This window comes from Solanum pennellii, chromosome 7, assembly GCF_001406875.1.
Source record: "Solanum pennellii chromosome 7, SPENNV200".
Lineage (NCBI taxonomy): Eukaryota > Viridiplantae > Streptophyta > Magnoliopsida > Solanales > Solanaceae > Solanum > Solanum pennellii.
This window is the reverse complement of record NC_028643.1, coordinates 5,256,771-5,268,074: the sequence shown is the minus strand read 5'-3', so window position 1 is coordinate 5,268,074 and position 11,304 is coordinate 5,256,771.

The following is an 11,304-nucleotide window of genomic DNA, read 5'->3' as shown; positions in this document are numbered from 1 at the left end:
ATATTTTTTTAAAATAGTCAAACACAATCTATTTATCAAAATCACTTTTCAAATGAATTAGTCTAATACAAGTTATTTTTTTCAAAAATATTTTTCAAAAAACACACTTTTAAAAGTATTTCTAGAAATAAGCAACTTTTAGTAACCATACTAAACAAACTCTTATTAGTATTAGGTATATGGATAGATCCACAAAAATTAAAAATAAAATCTAAGATTCAATTCATAATGCAAAAATTCAGAAGAAAAAAGATGATTAATATTATAGAGGAGGCGAAACATGACATTTGGTGGCAAATCAAAGCCAAAAATTTAAGTTTCTGATTTGATAATTGGACGAAAAAGGATAAGAGAGGAGGAGACTTTATCATAAATAGGCATGGAAAGAAACAAGTTGAAATCAGCTATATATGAAAAGATGATTCAATAAATAATAGAGTACATGAAGCCCATTTTAAGATTGGTTTTTCCTCTAGAGGGTATGGAGGAGGAGAATTGCCATAGATGATAATTTTAAGAAAGAATACAAAAAAAATATGAAAAGAAAAGCTCTTACAACTAGATGTATTATAATTTTTGTGGCTTAAAAGAATTTCTGTTGTAAAACTAAAGCAAAATAAGACAAGGAATATAAAATATAAAGCAATAGAAATAGAGAGACAAAAGATGAGAGCATTTCTTATTCTTCAAGTATTCATTCAATCTTCAATTGTATACAATATGAATCATTATGCCTCTATTTATAGTGTAACAAAGAGGCATACAAAAGGTTAATCATAAACATGACATTAAGCATGAATATAAAGAAGGAGGTTATGGAGGTGAACGTTACAAGAATAATTATCATAAAGGTGGAGGTTATCTTCATAATGGAGGGAAGTAATGTAGTAACTTCTTGGTGTAGTGGATTATCTTCATAATGAAGGGAAGTAATGTACTAACCATTTTATGTAGTGTCCATCCACAATATATTATTTTATAACACTCCTCCTTGGATGTCCATAGATAATATGCCTTGTTAAAACCTTACTAGGAAAAAACCCTGTGGAAAAAAATCCCTGTGAAGTACAGATATCTTTAGTACGCTTTGAATGTTACCTCGTTAAAAACCTTACCAAGAAAACCCAATTGGAACAAAACCATGGTTAAGGAAAAGAGTACAACGCGTATTTTTCTCCCCCTGATAAAAACTTTATTTGATATCTTGAAAACAGTGCATTCCAATCTTGCATCACAACTTCTCAAATATTTATGTTGGCAATCTTAGTGAATAAGTCTACAAGAATTACTTGAACGAGTCTTTGAACAACAATCTCACCATTTTGTTGAAGATCACGTGTGAAAAATACTTTTGGGGAAATATGTTTTATCCTATCTCATTTGATTGTATCCTCCCTTCAATATTATTTTCGTATATAGTGGCTGAAATATCCTTCGCCAAAGGAAAATCACATGTTGGTTGAATATGACATATCATGATTCCAACCAAACAAACTCCCGACTTACTTCATAGATCAATATTATTTATGCATAATTTGAAGAAGTGGTTACCAATATTTGATTTTTTTTAATGCCAAGATATTGTTGTACCTTCATATGTAAATAAATATTCCATTTGCGATCGATCTTTATGCGGGGATCAAAAAAATATTCTGCATCTACATAATCAAATCATTTCTGACTCGGAGATTGATCCTTTCAATTTTATTGAAGCTCATCTTTTTTTATCAAAGAAAATCACACATGTTCTATGCGTTGAGTCACTTGTTTTGTAATTTCTTGTCATAACTTAAATGATACTATGACAATCTTTTCACATAAATTTTGTTATGTATGTCAAATAATCTTATAGCATTTGCACAATCAACAATATGTAAGTGCACCAATTGCACTAATACATGACATGTTAAATCATTTTCATAAGATCAAAAAGATTATTTTTCTGTGTCAAGCAGTCTCAAAATCATTGGGTACTCAATGGAATTGCTTTAACACCTTTTAAATCCTTCAAAGATTTTCATTTAACCTTCATCGTCAAGTTAGACATAATAATCAATTCACTATGCATATTCAAGTATTTCATCTATTGCTAGACTGAAACAAGTCTTATTGCATCCACCACTAGAGAATATATCTCCATTTATTAATGTCAGGATTTTTGCGAAAACCCTTTATTCCCCGAGGCACAAACCACGTTATATCTTATGGTTATACTTTTGCACAATGATTCATTTGTACCCACTCCATATATTTTGATCTATGAACTATAAGTTTAAAAACATTACTTTTCTAAATGAAACAAAATATACTTGAATAGTGCATATTATTTAGCTAATCATTTGCTGTCCACACTATATGATAGATTCAAATTTAAGATCCTCGTAACCATTTATAGCATTGAGTGCTATATTAAATATACTTTCGACGGTCATTTTGATTCCGATTTCAATGCGACATAACTTATCGAGATCTCTTCACTTTTTTCATCATTTTCAAGTACCCGAACCTTTGCCAAGGTATTATGAAGTGTTATGTCATACTGCTTTTTCAAAGCACTTGCCTCATTATCAGGACCATTTTGATAATTGCTCCTATCCTTCCTTAAGGAGTTTTACGTTTGAAATCGATTGGCCTATAACGCTTTTGGCGTACCATAGACTTTGTCCTCCAAGGACTATTTATTCTAGCATTTGCAGCATAATCAAAGTATTGGGTCAGCAAATACATCTGGCAAATTATTTTCAACATTTTGCATATGAATTATCTCTTGAACTTCAAGTTCATTTTTTTTAACGAGTATCTAGATAATTCATCCCACACATAATCTCAGCTGTTAAAGATATCTTCCGCTGATGTTATGATCTAAAATTTACCCCCAACCACATTTGGGGATATCATACATCACATTTTTAGATGGAAATTATTTGGTTCCTGACCATGAACCAATTGTGATGGGAGAACCTTGTTGGCTTGATGCATACATGTTAAATAAACTCATCTCATACCAAATTTTATTTGAGAGATTTGTTCTCATAATCAATGGTCTAGCTATAATTGGAGGCAAACAATTTCTGCTAAATCAAACAGCATTATCAACATGATTTTATAGTTTGGAAATGTGCTCTTAATTTAATAATTCTAACAAACAATCTTACAAAAATCAATTTGTAAGTTGATACAAATGCACATGTGACCATTCCATAGATGCATCTATTAAATCATAATAGTAAACGGTCCACATGACAGGTGAACGGGCCCATATTCACCTTTTTATACGTTCCAAATAATTTTAGGGGATACAGTCCCAACCTTAGTTGGGACAATGCTCATTTTATCACGAGAACAAACTACAAAAGAGAATTCTTGAAAAATATATTATTTCTTCAACATATAACCATGTGAATTCTCAATTTCTTTTGCATCACATTTGAATCGGAATGGCCAACCGATTATGCCAACTGATATTTATTCAAGTAAACTTCTAGTTTACTTTTGCATGTGATTCCATCACCATGTCCATATTTGTATACCACAAACAACGAAAAAAAAGAATAATCTTATACGTAAATATTTATTACCCACTTTGATTTTAGTAATTTGAAGATATTAAATCTTCCCATAATTTATAGTCTCAATATAATATTTTTCTTCAATTCTTTCGAAAATTAAAAGGTTTCTTTTGAGACTTACTACAACCACAATATTATGAATAATTTCATCCTCAAGATAGTAACAAATTAGCCCTTTCGAAACTGTCAATTAATTTTGTATACTACCACAATCTTCACAACTCCATCCTTATGGTGATCATCTCCTTCAAGGAGAAAATTATTGTTGTTGTCATGGTTAAAATTATTACATTCAAAACGTATTTCTTGATAACTAATGACAAATTTATGTTGCCGCACAACAACATTTATTTTGATCATGGCCACAACCTTTAGAGAAAAGATTTATTTTTTTCTTTTGTCCTCCAATAGTTCATTATATGAAACATACCACCATATTTGTGTAGTACTCAAAGTATATATATGACCAAAATGACTATTTATGTCAAAATATTTTTTTTCAATCTCTCAAACCTCCCATAGAGGTGAGATGTGACATTCATCCAACACTACATGAACACGTTCTTATCCATACAAACACAAGTCACATTTTCTTCAAGAAATGGACCATAACCATTTATACATGTTCCATAAGTTTTATCAGAAACTCATTGTCATGTTTTCACATTTATCAAATTTATGTGACTCACCTCAACATCAATTTAAGAGATCAAATGTACTATCACTTTGTATTCTTTTATTTTGATGAAGGATTTAAAAAACTTTCAAATTGGATTGCACCAACTCAATATGCCCAATAACTTTTCATTCCACTTTGATGACAAAAATTTACCTTCACACTTAAAGGACCATCTTAAGAACCCAAAATGTTTTTCCTTTTAATTACCACAATTGATCATTAACGTTTTACCACACTCATATTCATACATTTAACCACTTATCATTTTCAGACATATTATGTCCTGCTACCACATTCACATAAAAGAATGGAGCAAATCAATTGGACAAATTTCATGACTTTTATCAAGAGCATATCAATTTGCTCAATTATTATTACATCGTCTTTATATAATTTTGGGACTTGAACCCAACGTCTTACCCATAAAAAGACATTTTACGTCATTATTTGTTGGGACCCAACCCAACATTTTATTATCATGATGCACCGGTACTCTCACCCGATGTATTATCCTCTTGGTGCGATAGGATTTGAATCCTTCGTCTTAGCCTCAATCAATGACATGATAAGCCAAATATAATAGGATTTACAATTGAACCTTAAAAAAGATATTGTCACTTGTGGTTAACATGCACAAATAAATATAGAACAAAAGAAACACAATAAAGATATTCTCAACAAGGTATGTATCAATATCTTAAACTTGTCAAAATAGAGAGTTACATATAGCATTTTATTATAGGGAAAAGGGTCTGATATACCCCTTAACTTTGTCATTTGGAGCTGATATATCTCCCATTATAAAAGTGGCTCATATATGCCCTTACCGTTATACAAACGGCTCACATATACCCCTGCCGTTACAAAATGGCTCACATATACCCTTCATTTAATGGAAGTTAAAAAATTAGTTTTAAATTTATATTTGTTACTTCTAATTTTTTTTAAAAAAATTATTTAGGGATATATATGATTCTTCTATCAAAGTTCAAGGTATATTTTAATTTTTTTCATACATAAATTATTTTTTGACTTCTTTTATTATAATTATTTGAGTTTCTTATTCTTATTTTATTTTTTTCTTTCATTCCTTAGTTTAAAGAAAAAAAATTAAAACTATTTTTTTATGTGTATTGTAATTTAATTTCGTATTCGAAGAAAAAATTTGGTCATCTACAATAAGTTTTACAAGAATATTAGTGAAACATAAATAAATTTGATTATCAAAATAATAATTATAAATTAGTCATTGAAACAAAAAAAAGTCAAAAAAAATATGTTTGACGAGGATTAAATTTACTCATATGGGATTATATTTTTTAGAAAAAAATAATAAAAATTTAGATTAAATTTTTTTTTTCATTTCCGTTAGAGGAAAAGGGTATATGTGAGCCATTTGTTTACAAGTAGGGGTATATATGAGTCACTTTTATAACGAGGGGTATATCTGCTCTAAATGACAAAGTTGAGGGGTATATCAGACCCTTTTCCCTTTATTATATTATGTTTGGTGTATAATTATTAAGGTAGTGAATTACCATTACAAATCAAAGAATCAATTGCATACTAAGAAAATAATAATTCCAATTACACTAAAATAAAACTGCTCACTACCACCATTCTTTTTTCATTTCTATGTGAATTCAAAATATTTCACACGCAAAATAAAATAATTTAAAAGCTTATATAATAACCAAAACAGTGAGTATAATCATAAATAAAATATAAAACAAGTTTCACAGACAAAAGAAAGTATATAGTCATAGGTGGAAAAAAATGCACATTAACAATAATATGGATCATTCACCTTGTTCACAAGTAAAATATAAAATAGATTCCACAATAACTTACCTTGTTCCCGAGAGAAAATAAAGACAATTGTTTTACCTTCTTTTGTTTACTTTGCTTCAATCTTTCAGTGGTAGAACTTTCGTGTTGATAACGTGTATAAAATATAAAGCAATAGAAATATGGAGACAAAAGATGAGAGCATTTCTTATTCTTCAAAGTATTCATCCAATCTTCAAGCGTATACAATATGAACCATTATGCCTCTATTTATAGTGTAACATAGAGGCATACAAAAGGTTAATCATAAACATGACATTAAACATGAATATAAAGAAGGAGGTTATGGAGGTGAAAGATTACAAGAATAATTATCATAAAGGTGGATGTTATCTTCATAATAGAGGGAAGTAATGTAGTAACTACTTGATGTAGTAGATTATCTTCATAATGGAGGGAAGCAATGTAGTAACCATTTTATGTAGTGGACATCCACAATATATTATTTTATAACAATTTCACATTAATGGAGACACTCTGGAGAGTTACAAACCAACTCTCTATCATCACATAGTGTGTTCAAAACGAAGCATGGGAAGGTGAATTTTTAACAAAGACAAATAACATATTCCTTCAATCAGAGTCAAGACTAGGGGTGTTAAAATGAACCCAAACATAGGTAACCCGTTCAACACGTTCAGAATTTTAAGAGTTGGACTCAAGATAATTTGAATTGGGTTCAATCTCAACTGATTCAAGCACAATTCATTTGAAGAGAATTCTCAATTGAGCCCAATTGAATCTCCAATTTCAACCCATTTTAAAACTTTTTATTACGATATGTTCCTATATATAAGGTATGAATTATTATTTATTTAACATCTTTTAGGGTTTATCTATCCATTTGTTACTTTAAAAAAAAATCTTGAGTTAAAATTCAAATTGTGATTATAAAAGTTAATATCAATATTTTAAATTATTGAGATTAATCGGGTCAAATTGGGCGGGTCAAGATCCAACAAATTTTTAACCCATTTGTACCCAACCCATTTGAGCCCAAAGTGAATTTGGGCTGGTCAAGACCAACCCGATTTCTATTTCAACCCATTTTAATATTCTCAATTTCAACCCAATCCGTCCATTTGACACACCTAGTCAAGACTATGAAAATAAACAACAACAACAATCATGACTAAGATTCTTATTATCTAGAGAAGAAGGAGAAGGAATTGATTAAAGTTGTAAAGTTCTTGCTTTTCTCCTTATTGATTCAATTTATTTAAATTTGTATATTGTACATATATTTTAATTAAGCACTTGATTTGGAAGTAACCAGGTTAGTTCTTCTATCAATTATTCTCATTATCCTTTATTTTATTTTTGGATTAACTTTTCCTTTCTATTCATATTATTCAAATATATTAAACATTCTTATTGAAAATCATCAGGTTAGCCTTTCCTTTTTTTTATTTTTAATATTACAAGTATATCTTGTTTATGTATTTGGTGGTCGAAGATCTATAGCTTTACTTGATTGAATCGATGAATATTTGTGGTTTTATTTATTGGCTTTGGATGTGTCAATTCTTACAACTCGCAGGGTTTTAGCTTACTTGATTAAATAAAAATAAATTTGCATGTGTAGTTATCTTAACACCTAGATTTGTATTACTTAGATGATAATCGATTCATGCTTAGTTTATTTACTTGTTTTAAATTGTGAATATTATGTATTTTATAAATAAAGTATTTTCTTTATTTCATAAATTAGTAGTCCTATGTATTGTATTTTATAAATAAAGTATTTTCTTTATTTCATAAATTAGTAGTCCTATGTATTATCGCTTAATACCCACATAATTCAAAAGGTTCATATTTGTGGACCTTGAAAGGTGTTTAACACCTTCCTTTTGAGGTAATTTGCACTTTAATTTGATTTATGATTTCACAAATCCTTTCAATTTATTTTATTTGGTAGTTTAGTGTACAATGGTGCTCTAACGCGTTTTAATGAGCTGAATTTGAATGATTGAGATTCAGACATTAAAATCAAATGCATTTAATGAGCTAAATCTGAATGATTGAGATTTAGACATTTATTAAGTGCAAATAAATAAGGTCTAACTTAGTGGAAGAAAAAGAGCATTCACTTTCTTAATTTCCTAGCATAAGAGGCAATATGCATTACACACATGTAGAGGTGTCAAAATGGACTAGCTCAACCCAACCCAACTCAACCCTAATGGGCTAGAGGTTAAATGGGTTGGGGCGGGCTAGCCCTTTTAATTAAAGGGTCAATGAAAATAGAAGCTCAATCCAGACCTAAGCGGACCACGGATTAGGACGGGTTAGCCCTTCAACCAAAAAATGAATAGTATTACTTTCTTAGAAAGAGTATTGAACGTTAACGTCTTCAAACACGACATCAATTCATACAAAAATTCGTTTATAAAAGTCATATACTTCGGTGAATACTTACAAACATACATTTATGAATCACATACTTTGGTGAATACTTACAAAAATACATAATAGCCTACGTAAGATTTAGCGAATAAATACTTAAGTCTTAATTAGCTGGTTTAAAAGATTTCCAGCAGCCTAAATACTTATTCCCTCTGTCCGGAATTGTTTGTCATGGTTTCTATTTTTAGAGTCAAACTATAAAAACTTTGACTAACATTTTAAGATGTATTTTTTCATCATATTAATATGCAAAAATTGCAATTTATAGTACTTTTCATATAGTTTTAGAATATCTAATTTTTTTTGTTTAAAATATCGAATTAATATGATCTAATTTAACTTTTAAAATTAGTCAAATTGACTTTCGAAAAGCGCAACATGAAAAATAATTCCGGACGGAGGGAGTAACAAATCTAAATCTTTATATATTACATGACTCATTAATTTAAGTTTTACAACTCCGCTTCCGCTATCACCATCAATCACATTTGAATCAACATGTGATATTGTTTCCTTAAGAAGTTCATTTTCATCTACAATTCACCATATAAGATGATATTGCAAAAGACTTGATTTTTTATTTTTCAAAATATTTATAGATAAAATCTTTAGAAATAAAACACTATTAAAAATATTTTAAAAAATTAATAGCCCACGAGCTGGCCTCTAAGGCTTGTGGGTTGGGCCTACGAGGCCAATGGGCCAAATGGGGTGGACTAAAAAGTCATGTTCATAAATAGGCCAAAAATATTAAATCCAACCCCACTTATTTCAAGGAGCGGACCAAGCCCATTTTCACGGCTATACACAGGAGCAAATCCATAGAGAATTTTGGATGCTCGAGCACTTATTAACCCCGATAAAATTTTGTATATATTGAAAATTGATATAAACAACTCACAAGTACCCATTGAACAAAATGTTTTTTAGGTACTTTGGTTCACGAGTGGAATTTCAAGTTCGTTGGTGCCTCTAATTGAGAGCTCGAATCCTTGTAATAACGTATATTTTATTGAAAAAAGCTAACTCAAACTTCTTCATTGTTTTCTTTACTCTTCTTTTTATACGTCTTCACTACCGACTTAATAACGTATAATTTTGCTCAAATTTTTTGTGATTTTCAATATTCCTGTTCTTTTTTATTCCATTTACTAACTAAACTATAAGAATATGAGCAAACTTTTAAAAATAATTTTTTTTTCTAGCAACTTTAAGTTAAAAGAATTTGAACATCCACGACGATCAAATTACACATAACAGATGCCAAAATGAACTCAGTATTTCAGCAATATATATCCCATTAGTCACTCAAAGATATTCACTAATTATTTCTTACATTGAATTTATCTTTCAATTCTTCATTAATGGTATAGTTTGACATAGACTGAGTGTAATGCATAATTTTGGTACATCAACTAGTCAATATATACCCACACACAAAATTATACCCTAACTATCTTTCAAACGAAGAGAGAAATATTGAAAACATCTTTGAATTTAGCGCAAATTATTAGCTTTGTTTTTGAATTATTGGGAATCTTAAAACACTTTTTAACTTGACTAACTGAACTTAAATGCACCATTGTTCTACCACATAACATAGCAAGTGGTCTCAAACTCTTATAGGAGCATGAAACCTTAGTGTTGAATACACTCCTAAACTTGATGAAAATTTAGGAGCGTATTTCAGTCAACTTGTAAGATCAAAGGTATGGTTATATTTAAGTTCAGTTAATTAAATAGAAGGGTATAATTGAGACTGTCAATAGTGTAGGAATGAAATTAATAATTCACACCAAATTTAAGTATATTTTCAATACTTCTCTCTAAAGAAATAATTATTCATTCATATATTATTATTATTATTATCATTATTATTATAGTTATTATTATTATTATTATTATGGTGAGGCTATACATTATAAAAATGTCATACACAAAGTTTGTAGTTAGTATACACCAGCATATGGTCATGTTGGAAAGACCAAATGAAATTGATGGTAGAAAAGCCACAATATAAAAATATATTTTTAAATTTAGCCTTATTTTATATTTATGCTTTTTAATTTTGGATTATATAAGAAGATATTTAATTTTGTATAAAATTAAGCTAGCGTTTGGCCATAGATATTCAAATATTTTTGGCAAATATTATTTGGATGAAAATTTGGGTGAAATTTTACCATGTGTTTGGCCATAGAATTTGAGAAACATATTTCATTTTTTTAAGAAATATGATTTATACCCATAAGTTTTTAAAACTATCAAACTAACCATAAATTTGTATTACATAGCACAATATAAATCTCACGTAACAAGATTTATGACTTCCGCAACAAATCAACAAGAATCATTACAGTAAATATTCGTATAGTGAAAAGGTCTTGGTACAAATCATGATAATGAAAATACAACTAATATAAATTCAGGGGAAAAAAAAGAAGAAAACAAAAGGAAATAAATATTGCAATCACTGAAGAACATATGTTTTCTCATCTGAAAGAGTTCAACCTATTCTTTAATATAATCTTCCCACATTTTATGAACAATCTCTTCTCGATGAGCTTACATTTTCGAATCAGACGATCGAGAAGATGAAGCGATGTTGTTACCCTGAGCCAGTAGTTCGTCACTTTCATCAACAACCATATCATCATTTTCATATTCATTGAATATTCCATCACTACTTTGGTGTTCACGTAAAAAATTATGCAATACAGCGCAAACAATTACTATTTTCACTTGCATGTCACATTCATAGTTGTTCATGCCTTGTCTTAGTATTCTGAATCTACTTTTCCA